The sequence below is a fragment of the Lepus europaeus genome, chromosome 7 (assembly GCF_033115175.1).
Source record: "Lepus europaeus isolate LE1 chromosome 7, mLepTim1.pri, whole genome shotgun sequence".
Taxonomy (NCBI): domain Eukaryota; kingdom Metazoa; phylum Chordata; class Mammalia; order Lagomorpha; family Leporidae; genus Lepus; species Lepus europaeus.
Window position 1 is genome coordinate 37961537 of NC_084833.1, and position 14032 is coordinate 37975568.

At 39.5% G+C, this 14032-nt stretch overlaps 1 long non-coding RNA gene across 1 annotated transcript in view; it reads right to left on the minus strand.

The window, feature by feature from the left end:
* The window catches only part of LOC133764385 (uncharacterized), a 37719-nt gene extending 23702 nt beyond the window's left edge, over positions 1 to 14017 (minus strand). Inside the window, exons 1-2 of the long non-coding RNA XR_009866446.1 lie at positions 13933 to 14017; positions 3020 to 3060 (exon numbers count right to left, since the gene is read on the minus strand). This is a non-coding gene — a long non-coding RNA (uncharacterized LOC133764385). The remainder of the gene's footprint in view (positions 1 to 3019; positions 3061 to 13932) is intronic.
* Between the last annotated feature and the right edge of the window lie 15 nt (positions 14018 to 14032).

Genomic DNA, 14032 nt, shown 5'->3' on the forward strand with positions numbered 1-14032 from the left:
GTAAGAACTAGGAATTGACAACATGGAAGTCACTGGAGAAATTGACAAGGACTATTTTGTTGTAATGTAGTAGATAAAAATCTAATTAGAGTGCTTCAAGATTGTGTGAAACAAAAACAATTACTACAAACATGAATAAAATTTAAATAAGTTTTATCAGAAAGTTGGTAAGAAAAATGGGAAGGTATCTAGATGGAAGCATGGGGTCAAGGAAAAAATGTTTTAATTTGGGAAATACAGTGTGTTTATATGCAATGTGTTTGTATGAAATAAATTGATAATGAAAAAGAAAGAACCTCTCCAAAATTACTAGAGTAAAATTGCTAGAGTAACCTCCTTGAGCAGATAAGAAGTCCTGGGAGCTACTGTACAAGAAGAGTAGTGTGCCTTAGAAACATGGACCACTCCTCAGAGGAATAAGTGGATGATAGAATATGGGCACAGTATATGTAGGTTGGTAGAAGTGATGGAAGACACAAGGGAAGTCTCTACTCTTTCGATTTTCCCATTTAAAAAAGAATGACAAAGGAGAAAGTGGTAAAAGTTTCAGGAGAGATAATAAAGTTTGAAGTCATGTTTGTGAAGGAAGAATAGACTAATGAAATGAGTTAGAATTGTTGGACTCGCTTGAGTTTAGTGGTTCATGAGTAAGAAGGATAAATATGTGAAAGTTGCCAAGAAGTAAAGGATGTGTGAAGTGTTATTTTTATATGCATAGACTATAAGATCTAGGATGGGTAAGAAGATAATAAGAATATGTGGGTTGTAAAGAATAATGAAAAGATAGTAGGACAAATGTACTGTTGGGTCAGGGAATTTTTAAGTCACAGTGCTTGAGACAGCGAATTGGAAAGATACACAGCTGTGAGCCTAGAGTAGAATGACTGAGGTTGCGATTATGGAGGAGGTAGCAGTTATTAATAAGGACAAAACTGAAAGTAGTGTATGAGTGGTCCATTCCATGGGAATGACTTGCTAAACCTGAGATTGAGTAAGATCATTAAAGGATATGAGATCAAGGATCTCAGAGTTTATGGTTTTGAGATCATCATCTACATGGAAAATAAAAATCACTGACAATTTAAGACAGGCATATTGTTGGAATGAATAAGGGTGAATTGGGAGCTTAAATCTTCAAGGAACATGATGGGAGGTACAAAGTCAGCAAGTAACTTCAATAAAGAAGGGTAACTTGTAATGATGTTATAAGTTTCACGTCAAGGTACTAAAGGAAGAAGAAAACTGGGTCTGTCAAGAGCAAAGGAAACCAATGAGACATCTCCTCCACATTTAAGTACAGAATTCTAGTCCAAAATCGCATTCCAAATATTGCCCATATATTCCTGAACCTACAAAAGTCAGACTCTATTCCCAAACAAGCTAGAATGATTCTAGGCTTTTTGCTTTAACTCAGAGCAATATGAAACAGATACCAGCAACACTTGATTGGGCTACAAGAAAGCAGGACTTTGGAAGATCCAGGTTACAGAGCAAAAATGTACAGGGGACACTCAAAGAAGTTGAGAGTACAAAGATTTTTGCTGATGATGAGAGAAAAAAAAACAAAGAAGAGGAGGACGAGGAAATAGGAGTTGGGACTAGAATAAGGAATAAACAGATGAGCTGTAGGTCTGGGTTATAAGGAATGACATGGTAAATTGGGATAAGGGTAAAGAGAAGTGAAATTGTTTGTGATCAACTCAGGCAGATTGTGGTAGAGAAGCTGTGAGTATTCATTGAAGAAGGAAGGTGAGGGTCATGCCAGAACCTAGGGTGAGGGCTCTGGGGGTATTTGAAACATTGGTGTCATTTGCAACACTGCCTCATATCCAGGATGTGTGGCTCCTCCATTAAACTTTATCCTAACAGAGTTAAATACTCATAATATGAGCCTGCTTATACTTTCATAATGAAATTTGCTAAATTCTGAAGGAGAACATAAGACAAAACAACAAACAAAAAGGACAAAATATCCCATTCCAAATACAGGTTTCTGATGTCAGAAGAGTCTTACCCTAGCCCCAAAGAAGATACAATGATTAAACACTTCATGGTTTAACTTGAGGGAAACACTCATGAATTGCTGAGACAGTATTGCATGATACCAGATGGGGAAGATGTTTTGGAAATGGGTTTTTAATACCTGAGCATTGGTCTACATCTGCAGCTTAGCTGTTTTCTTTCTTTCTTTCTTTCTTTCTTTCTTTCTTTCTTTCTTTCTTTCTTTATTTTTTGGTTTGGAACATTCTTCATATTAACAACAACAATAAAATCACATAAAATCAGTCCATGAATAAATGTTTACTAAAAATTTGAACAATAAAATTTTATCTGATACTCTGAATGAGGGAAGTTCAGGTCAAGTTCATTGAGAGCCAGGAAGATGAGTCACAAGCTGACATCTATAGAAATGCTCTTAATGATTTTTACAATTGTTTCCTTAATAATGGAATCTCAATAAGCAGGTCGATGTTAAATTAATAACATGGAAGTACTCTAAAAAGCATATTAAATATTATTTTAGCCCATTCATTTAAGGTTTATAACCATTCTCCAGATTTTTTTCTTCCTGGTGGAATATCATCTAGTGAAAGGAAATATTTAAGCTAGGGATAAAGTTTAAAGCACAAAATTAATAAGCAGGAAAAGTATCGTTTTAACAACATCCAGGCAAAGGCTACGTAGGCATATATCAACACTCACAGACCCTCCCCATGTTTTAGTCAATGAGCAATCACCAAATATGTATAATGTGCCAGACAGATTGCTACATGCTGGAGAGACCACGGTGATCAAATTGCCATTCTTACCCATGAAGGGAAGGAATGGGGAGTATAGACACTTCAGCAAACACAATACAACATTGATAATTTGTATGAAAAGTGCAGTACGGAAAAAGTGTCATTTGAAGTGAGCCTTCAAGGGTGGGCAGAGGTTTGCTAGACACAGAAGAGAAGTATGCCAAACAAAACGAAGGGCAAGTCAGGATGCAGACAAGTATGACTGAGCAATGACATACCCGAGGACCATGAGCAGTTCGGTGAGGCAGGACCACAAGATCTGGAAGAAGGGTATAAGAGATGAAACTCTTACTATAGAAGCACCCAAATTCTTTGCCCCACTTCTAGCCACCATTTACCTTTTTTGTCACCACCCTCATTTCCCAATCCTCAATCGTCATAAATCTAAATACAATAAGTATGTTGTGATCTTTGCAAACATAAGTAATGATCTGGAGGTCATGGGGAAAGGTCTCATAGTATAAATTGCATCATCGCACCACTCTCACCCCCTTACCTCAGCTCTTCACTCTTCATCCCATGCTGGTACAATTATTCAGCATTTTCTACTTTTTTCTCTACTGTTTTGGCACCAAACAACCAGAGATTGACAACAGACAACGCCAAAAAAAAGGTGATCCTCTCCTTCAAAAGAATTTTCTTACTATATGCTGATAATCAGAGCATCTCCCTCTGATTATATTTCTAAAACACAGTTCAATTGCTTCAATGTTTTAAACCCTTTAAAAGCTAATTCCAACTCAAAGAAAAAATCCAAGCATTCATCAGCCTCCACATTCTGTGTCAGTTTAAATATTAAACCCTATTTCTTCTACATCTTTCCCAACCCCATCTGTGTACTCAAGACCCACTGTGCCCATTCCCATCATCTTTGTATAATGCTGACTTCTTGCTACCACAGGTTCTCAACCCTCATTATTACTGCCATTTTGCACTGGATAATTCTTTGTTGCGGGAAATTGTCTTGTATGTTCTTAAGTGTTAAACAGCCTCTTGACCTCTTCTCTGTAAATGCCATTAACAATTCTCATCCCCACTACCATCCAAGGTCCTGAAAATTAGAAATGTCTCCAGATATTGCCAAATGCCTTTCAAATGTCTGATTGAGAAACACTGGTCTGTAAACTGCTCTCCGGTTACCTCCAATAAGAAAGCTTTTCTCCCTCCTCTACTCCACAACACTTGCACCTGTGTTAAAATCCCCACAACTGCAGCACCAGCATCCTATATGGGCACTGGATCAAGTCCCAGCTTTTCCACTTCCAATCCAGCTCCCTGCAAATGTGCCTGGGAAATTAGCAGAGGATGGCCCAAGTCCTCAGTCCCCTGCACCCATGTGGAAGACCCAGAAGAAGCCTGGCTCTTGGCTTCAGTCTGGTCCAGACTTGGTCATTGTGGCCATTTGGAGAGTGAACCAGCAGATGGAAAACCTCTCTGTCTCTCCCTCTCTTACTAAACCTTTCATATTTTTTTTTAATCCCCACAACTAAAGCAATAGCAGCAACTATTAGAGTAACATTTAGCACCATCTCTCTTTTGTTTCTATTGGTTGCTTATAAGTCTGCCCCCTTCTACCGGTTTGTGAGCTCTTTGAGCACAGAATATCTTCCTGGTATCCCTAGTGCCCAGTATAGTGTCTTAGTACAATGGGTAACTGGACCACATTTGCTGAATTGATCTGAAAAGGCTATTGCCTTGGTCTATTTGTCTTTTGAATAGCCATGTAATGACTAGATCAGTTGGGGAATTGAGAAGCTAAAAATTATTCCAATGCTGTTTTTTTTTTTCTTTCTAATGCAGGGCTTCAGTCATTCCTGAGAAGTTTTAAGAAGCATTAAGAACAATGGATCTGAAAAAAGGTTTCTTTATTTTATTCTCACATTTTAGAATATTTTATAATTGGGTGAATATTAATTTACAAACTCAGTTTAGGTTAGCATAGTAAAGTGTTTTTAGTTTTAATCAGTTTACATACTGAATGAATTTTAAGTTTGAAAGATAAAGACATAGAAGTGGTTCAAATCATAGGACACAGAACTTCAGTTTATACTAGTAGAAGTATTTTGGATTATTTCATTTATATAGGTTTCATGTACCCAGATTTCTTGAAAGTTGTTTGAGGCCAGAAATACACCTGGGATTTCTTCTCTCTTCCATAACATCTTCTCAGTAAATACCTCTGAGTTAATCATTTGGAAACTTTCCAATGTGCGGAAATAAATCTATTGATCTACAATTCTCCTGGAAATAGTTAAATCTATTTACGTTTTAGAGGTTGTGGTATGCTATGGCAATGCTTGCCAAAGGCTTATCCCAATATTCATTTCTGCCTTCATCCTTAGAAAAAATTTGGGGTTTCATAGCTGTGTCCCTTGTTATTCACAATAGAAGACTATTTCCTAGTTCCTTTACTGCAAGATGGAGTTATGTATCTGTGTTATGGCTGATAAGATATGGGTCAAAATATGTGGAATTTCTGGAAGCATGCTTAAAATCCCACCTAAAGCAATTGATTCCATTGGGAAGGATGATTTTTACAGTCTGCAGTTCCTTTTACTTTTTTTTCTAGCATGCAACTCACATATAATGACTGGAACTCCTACAGTCATCTCACATCATGAGTGAATTTGATTATGGAAACCATGGCCTGGGATTGTGGGGAAAAACAAAGAAGCTGGGATTGAATCTTAACTCTGCTTCTGATTTGAGCATCTGCTAACATGTACCCTGGGAAGTGGCAGGTGATGGCTCAGGTACTTGGATCCTTGCCATCCACAAAGGAGACCCAGGTTGTATTTTGGACTCCTGGCTTCAGCTAGGCCCAGCCCTGGCTAATGCAGGCATTTGGAAAAGTAAACCAGTAGATGGACTATCTCTCTGTCTCTATTTCTGTTTCTCTCTAACTTTCAAATAAATATTTTTAAAAAATATTTATAATATATTGTTAGATGAAAAAGGACTACTTTCAAAACGTGCTTCGTGAAATAATGACACTGTGTTGGAGTTGTCATACTTGTTCTGAATTATCTATCTCTGGGTTTCTTTTACGCACTTTAAACACTGCTATTTTGAACTTTTCTGGGCTTTCTTATAATCTTTATTTGTTTATTTATTTGAGAAGAAGGGAGGGAGGGAGGAGAGGAGAGGAGGGAAGGGGAAGAGAGGAGGGGAGAGGAAAGAGGAGGGGAGGGGAGGAGAGGAAAGGGGAAAGGAGAGGGAGGGGAGAGAGGGGAGAGAGGGGAGAGAGGGAGAGAGAGGGAGAGAGGGAGAGAAAGGGAGAGAAAGGGAGAGAGAGGGAGAGAGAGAATCAGAGAGACAGACAATGAGCTAGCTCCCATTGGTTAACTCCCCAAATGCTCACAATGGCCAAGATTGTGCCAGGTCAAAGATGGGAGATGAAAACTAAAGCCAGGTCTCCTGTATGGATGGGAGGAACCCAATCACTTGAATCATCACTCCTGTCTCGCAGAGTCTGCCTAAGCAGGAAACTGGAATCAGTTGCCAGAGCTAGGAGTCAAACCCAGGTATTCTGATATGAGATGTGGACATTTTAACTGGCATTTTAACCACTAAGCTAAACATCTACTATGGACTTTTGTGGTTTTATACAGATGTACTTAATCCTAATTGATACATAAATATTTAATTTGTCAGTAGTTCTCAAAGACTGCATACCACAAAAACTTTCATTGTTTTCAGAAATCATAGGCCAGCGCCGTGGCTCAACAGGCTAATCCTCCACCTTGCGGCGCCGGCACACCGGGTTCTAGTCCCAGTCAGGGCTCCGGATTCTGTCTCGGTTGCTCCTCTTCCAGGCCAGCTCTCTGCTGTGGCCAGGGAGTGCAGTGGAGGATGGCCCAAGTGCTTGGGCCCTGCACCCGCATGGGAGACCAGGAGAAGCACCTGGCTCCTGGCTTCGGATCAGCGAGATGTGCTGGCCGCAGTGGCCATTGGAGGATGAACCAACGGCAAAGGAAGACCTTTCTCTCTGTCTCTCTCTCTCACTGTCCACTCTGCCTGTCAAAAATAAAAAAATAAAGTAAAAAAAAAAAATCACAATTGTCTGTGCCATACTTGGAAGTTTCTGAATCAAAACTTACAAAATTTATAGGTTGGGCCTCTAGCAGGAACATTTATAATTATCTATATGTACATATAAATATAAAATCATAGGTTAATAAATTAGGCAACTTAGCACATTTGTAGTTACATAGTTATATATAATATATATAGTTATTCAGTTATATATAGTATATTACTTAATGGAGAGAGTTTTCATAATTGTCAGTTATATTCCTTTTGCTCTTATAGGGTTAGTAGTAATGTCCTCTCTTTTATTCCTGATTTTAGTAATTTCTCCTTTCTACTGGTCAAACTATTGTCACTTTGTTGATTTTTTTCTCATTTACTTTTAGTTTCTTTCTATTGTTTTGATTTTGTTCTGTGCTCTACCTTTGTTGTTTCCTTCCTTCTGCTATTTTAGGTTTACTTTGCTCTTTGTTTTGTGTGTATCTTAAGAGAAAGGGAAAAACTATTGATTTGATCCTTTTTTTAATATAGGTATTATAGCTATAAATTTTCCTCTAAACAGTGCTTTAGCTGCACCATGAATACATTTTGAAAGCCCTGCAGAGAATTTTGATGTGCGCATTTGGTGAGAATATGCTGTACTTCTTCTGTCACTGTAAGCTTTCCTTTTTTTTTTTTTTTTTTTTATCATTTTCATTTTCTCTGGTCTTTGGAATAAACAAAGCTTTTCTTACAAAGCAAAATGCCTTGGCTTGAGGTTGATTAGATATTCCAGAAAGACTCTTGTTTGCAACTCAAAGATTCCGTTCATAATCTAATCTAAAAATTTTTACCTGATATTCTTCTCTGAGAAGTGAAAACTTCCTTTAAAGGGCACTTTCAGTTGGAAATTTTCTTCTCTGCCTATATTTCTACCATGTATTTTTGCAGTCCTGAAACAATGATGTCCTGTATGTAGAAGTTAGCTAATAGTGAAACATCCCATTCCCCCACTCCCCTCCCCCTTATTTGGCCTGTGTGCTTTCCTATATGCCTTGCTTTTTCCATAATTTGGCAGCAGTATCAGCCACTGCACGTGACAAGTGACATCATTGCTATAATGAGAATTCCAAGCAACACCACTGGATCAAAGCCCATCTGTGTGCCTGCTCCCACACTTGACAAAACAAATTCCAAATTCATTCAGCATGCCGGTGCCATTTAGTCACTGTGACATATCCCAAATTTTGGACTCTATGCAAAAACCAATCTGTGCCCACAAAATTAATCATGGAACACATTTTATGACGTTTGACAACAACTTAAAAGGTTCTCATCTCTGGCAGGTGGCTCTGCCAGTCTGCAAGTATGTTCACGACAAATTCTGAACAATATATTTTGTGTCTGAAAATTCATCTTGCAGGATGCACACCCTGGAGAGAACCAGCATGAGTCTGACCAATTCTGAAGTATTTTTCAGGGACACATAAGCCATACTGCTGTCTTCTGAAGGAAGGATGATAGCCCCAGGTAGTCATAGAAAGCCAAAGAAAGGCAACAGCTCATGTGCCAGTAGATGCTGAGAACACTGGCACAATTGCCTGTGTTGGCAGGACCACGAGTTTGAGATGGCTAATTTAAGCGACAAGATCCTGGCAAACAGATTTATTTAGGGCAAGGGTGCGTCAGGAAGATGCCAGAAAAATACATCAATCTGTGCCTTTAGATGTACTATGGAGTGATGATGAAACAATTGACATTAAAAAAGTCAACCCTTACACTTTAAAATAATCTGCAATTTATCCTAACAAGAAGTAGGGTTTACTTTAGATCTCTAGAACTTCAAGATGGGGTTTTATGTTTTGATGCGAGATTTGTGATAAAAGTTCCCTTCAAAAGATGTGCTTGAAGAGATCTCCTCATCTTCCTATGTTTAAGTGATTAGACCAAGTATTTTTATATATTATTTAATCCATTTTAAAATGAAACCTATTTTACATGACAATACCATTAAATAAATGAAACTATTTATCCGGCATTTTACTTTTCTGAAGCATATATCAGAGAAGCTCTGTTGAGGGGAAAAAAAAAGGAAAAACGAAAGTTTTCTTTTAAAAAAAAATTATTTATTTGAAAGGCAGAGTTACAGAGTGGCAGAGATAAAGAGAGAGAGAGAGAGAGAGGTCTTCCATCTGCTGGTTCACTCCCCAGATGGCCACAACAGCTGGAGCTACACGGATCCAAAGCCAGAAGGCAGGAGCTTCTTTTGGGTCTCCCACGCAGGTGCAGGGGCTCAATAACTTAGGCCATCTTAAACTGCTTTCTCAGGCCATAGCAGAGTTGGGTGGGAAGTGGAGCAGCTGGGACTCGAACTGGTGCCCATATGGGATGCTGGCACTGTAGGCGGTGGCTTTTACACGCTACGCCACAGCACCAGCCCCGAGAAATGAAACTTTAAAACTTTAGTTGTACTGTTAGAAATCTGAATGCATCCCTTTAATTAAGAGAAATGTTCTATGCAACAATCATGCAAAATTGTTTTTAAATGTGTATTTCATATAGTATGATTATTTGTGTATGGTTTGATAGAGAACAAAATAGAAATTCCACTTGCAGCATCTTGCTTCCCCATATTATGTTCCACTTTTCTAAATTCCCTAGACAACCCTCTACCCCAAACTTATCCCACCAACTCCTCTTTACTCTTTATTAATGCTATCTAGGTACAGCATCTTTACAATGTCTCAGGTTAAGAAAGTTTTCAAACCCAGACAGCCTGGTTAGGACTCTATTTGTTCTACAAAGACAAAATACGCATGAGCTAGCTTTCACTGGGATTTGTCTGGACCCAACCTTCCTGTTCTAATCTTAAAGCTCCTCTTCATCTGTGGCAGGAAGTAAAGTGAGGAAGCAACAGGTGAAGGGTGCTTCCACAGGAAGAGCAACTCTTAATTAAGAGACCTAGTGATTTAATAACCTGGCATAAGCATAAAGGCAAAAGTAGTTCTCCCTCCTTTGTGCTAATAGTCTTCTTTGAGATATAGGATACCACTCCATTTTCTCTTTTGTCAAGTGAAGGAATTGGACTTTCTAGATGTCTCCCAACTTTAATATTCTGGGATTTACCAGTTAGGGGGAAACATTTTGGGGATTTTTCATTATATAATAGTTGATTCTTTAATATTTTATATGTTGAGTATAAGTGGATTGCTAATTAGCACCATATTTTCCTTCCCAAAGTAGCCCCTAAAACTTTTTTCTTCCTTACCTACACCTCATAATTATTATAACATTAATTTTAAGATTTATGTGTTTACTTATTTGAAAGGCAGAGTGACAGAGAGAAGAGGAGAGAGAAGGAGAGAGAGACAGAAAGTGAGAGAGTTCTTCCATTCACTGCTTCACTCCCCAAATTGCTACACTGGTCAGGGCTGGGCCAGGCTTAAGTTGGGAGCCAGGAACTCCATCGGGTCATCCACATGGGTGAAAGGGGCTCAAGTATTTGGGCCATCTTCCACTGCTTTCCCAGTTGCATTAGCAGGGAGCTGGACCTGAGTAGAACAGCCAGGACTCAAACCAGCACTCCAAGGCAACAAGCTCACCTGCTCTACCACAATGTTGGCCCCTGACATGAATTTTAAAATCAGCTAGAAATGTTGCCGTTTATGCAAGGACACTATGTCTTTTTATAATGGTCAATAATACATCTCTGCAGTTTTGTGAAGAAAAAGAATTTTAGGAGGAAGAGACCCTAACAATCACATTTTGAACCCCAAACACAGGTCAGGCTGGCTGAGTTAGAATCACAAGAAAGTTTTCAAATATAGATTCCCAGGGCCTTTTCACAGATTCTGGTTTATTAAATCTATGAAGCTCAAGGGAATTCATATTTAAATAAATATATGCTGTATTACTTACTGTATGAGTACAGTAATTAATTATGGCTAAGTAATTTTCATGTACAGACCTTATTCAGTGGTGTTGACAGATAAGGAAACAGGTCTAGAGCAAGACTGATATTCTCAAGATCACACTATCATATGGTAGCCCTGCTATGATTAGAAACCAGAGCTCCTAACATTTACTTCAGTGCTTTTCCCATGTCCAGTTGCTACTCCTATGGACACTGAAAGGTCTTCCCCAAATATATACGTAATATATTTTACTACACACACCAAATGCATTGCCTGCCATGCCCAGCCTTTATTTCTTTACTTTTTTATTTAAGATTAATTTGTTTATTTGAAAGAGTTACAGAGAGGGAAAGGCAGGGAGAGGTCTTCCAACTGCTGGTTCACTCCTGAAATGGCTACAACAGCTAGGGCTGAGGCAGGCTGAAGCCAAGAGCCAGGAGCTTTATCCAGGTCTCACATGTAGGTGCAGAGACCCAAGGATCTGAGCTTTCTTTCACTGCCTTCCCAGGCACATTAGCAGGAAGCTGAATCAGAAGTGAAACAACCTAGACTTAAACTGGCACCCATATGATATGCCAACCCACTATGCCACAGCACTAGTCCCAATGCTCAGCCCTTTCTAAAGGAAGATGTTCTGCCTACAGTCCTATCAGAGCCCTAGGTTAACCATTACCTCTATTCCATAAGGCATAGTTGATGGAACCAGGGCTGAGTATCCAATCAAAGGTAGCAAACCAATGGAATGACTACAGTTCCTAGGATTCAAACATCTGATAATACAAATTAATAAATCTAACAAATGAAAATTGTCTAATAACTAAAAATTACTTCAAACCTAGTAAGTCTGTGCTTTCAAACAGTCACATAGCTTTTGCAGTCAAGATTTTTAATATCCTTTATGTCAAAATCCCAAAAGCAAACATTTCAAATTGAAAATACAAGGCTGTGGCTGATGTTGTGGCTCAGTGAGTTAAGCTACCACTTGAGAAATGGGCATCCCACATTGGAACACTGATTCAAATCCTTGCTACTCCACTTCTAACCCAGCTCCCTATTGATGTGCCTGGGAAGAGAGTAAATGGACCAAGTACTTGGGCCCCTGTCTCCTAACGTGGGAGACCTGGATAGAGTTCCAGTCTCTTCGTGGCCATTTGGGCACTGAACCAGCAGATGGAAAATCTGTTTTTTTTTTTTTTTAAGATTTTATTTATTTATTTGAGAGATAGAGCTACAGACAGTAAGAAGGAGACAGAGAGAAAGGTTTTCCATTCATTGGTTCACTCCTCAGGTGGCCACAATGGCCCAAGCTGTGCCAATCTGAAGCCAGGAGCCAGGAGCTTCTTTCAGGTCTCCCACGTGGTGCAAGGGCCCAGGGACTTGGGCCATCTTCTACTGCTTTCCCAGGCCACAGCAGAGAGCTGGATCAGAAAAGGAGCAGTTCGGACTAGAACCAGTGCCCATATGGGATGCCGGTGCCAAAGGCAGAGGATTAACCTACTGTGTCATGGAGCTGGCCCCATAAATAAATCTTAAAAAAATACATACAAGGCTAATAAAAGTTGAAGATTTCAAAATATATTAAATACTATACTATATTCTGGTTATTACTTTTATCATTACTTTTCATTTTTATTAAAATTTATTCTTTTAAAACATCAAATAGCATTACCAGGTTTACAACTAAATAAAAATAAAGTGTTTTATCACCCTCTGTACTTTCCATCACTTTATGGTATGTAGTTAATCTATTTTGTATTCTATATTTCCTTCCTCATCCAACTTTTTAGATTTTTAGTATTAATAATTTTTTTAGCATTAATAATTATTTCATTTACCCCCATTTGCTTAAGTTTCTATGTGCCTATCACCAGTTCTTCCCTGAACTCTCCACTAAAACTGTTTGTGTGGTATCAATATGGTCACCCATGGAGCCAAGCTGTTTGGGACACCGTACCCCATATTACAGTGCCTGGGATCCAGTTTCCTCCTAATGCGCCTAGAAAGCAGTAAATGATGGTTCAATTACTTGGGTCCCTGCCACCCATGTGAGAGACCTGGATTGAGTTCTGGCTCCTGGCTTTGGCCTGGCTCAGCCCTGGCAGTTGTGGGCATTTAAGGAGTAAACTAGAGGGCAAAAGATCTCTTTTTGTCACTTAACTTTTCAAACAAATAAATAAACAAAACTTTAAAAATAATCATGGCCAAGGGACAGGCATTGGGGCACAGCTTGACACCTGTATCGTATCTATGAGCGCTGGTTGAGGAGAGTCCTGGCTGTTCTACCTCCCATCTAGCTTTCTGCTAATACATCTGGGCAGTCAGAAGATGGTAGCATAAGAACTTGGATCCTTGTCACCCATATGAAGTTGTGGGAAACCCAGATGAAGTTCTGGCCTTCTTGGGGTAGTGAACCAGCAGGAAGAACTCTCTCTCTCCCTCTGTGTCGCTCTATCATCAAATAAAGAAAACATTTTTTTTTTAAATGGTCATCCACATTGGTGAATTGCAAATTTCATTTTTTTTCTTGGTGACATCCCACTTAGTCTTCTGCCCTGCTCCAGTGTGAATGAGCCACCACTCTGCAAGCCAGCTGCATGGGCTCCCCTGAAAAATCCTGATAATTAATTTGCTGTGTCATTTTGACCGTTAAGGGATGCTCAGATGCTAGGTCAGTGAGGGTGTTTCTAAATGACATTAGCATTTGAATCAATAAACTAAGATCACCCTCATTAATGTGGGTGGGCATCATCCAATCCACTGGGGACTTGAAAAGTCAGAAATGGGGGTGGGACAGGGCAGGGGAGAGGGGATTCAGTCTTTCAGACAACTGAGATACCCATCTTTTCCTGCCCAAGGAATTCCGGGCACCGAATTCCTTGTCAGGACTGCACACTCGGACTAAGATTCACAACACTAGCTTCCCTGGGCTCAGGCCTTGGAGTTTGGATTGGAACTACATCCCCATCTTTCCTGAGTCTCCAGCTTTCAGACAACAAATCTGCACAATCACCCGAGCCACTCAATCCCTCAAGGAAAATCTCTTTGTATGTAGCTATTTATAGTCTTGGTTCTATTTCCCTGAATCCGTTTCTCTATCCTAGGGGAAGCCAAGTAAGTGGTATGAAACCTGTACCCAGGTGTTAGAGTTGGGAAAGCGGCTTTTCTTAATCTCAGTTGGTCGACACCAGAAACTGAGGAGTGAAGCCTACCTGAAAACTCCCACGCGCAAATACTCCTACCCTGGAAGCGCCGGGAAGCACCTCGCCACCCGCCTGCTCTCGCGATACCCGCTAGTCCTCGCCCTTCCGG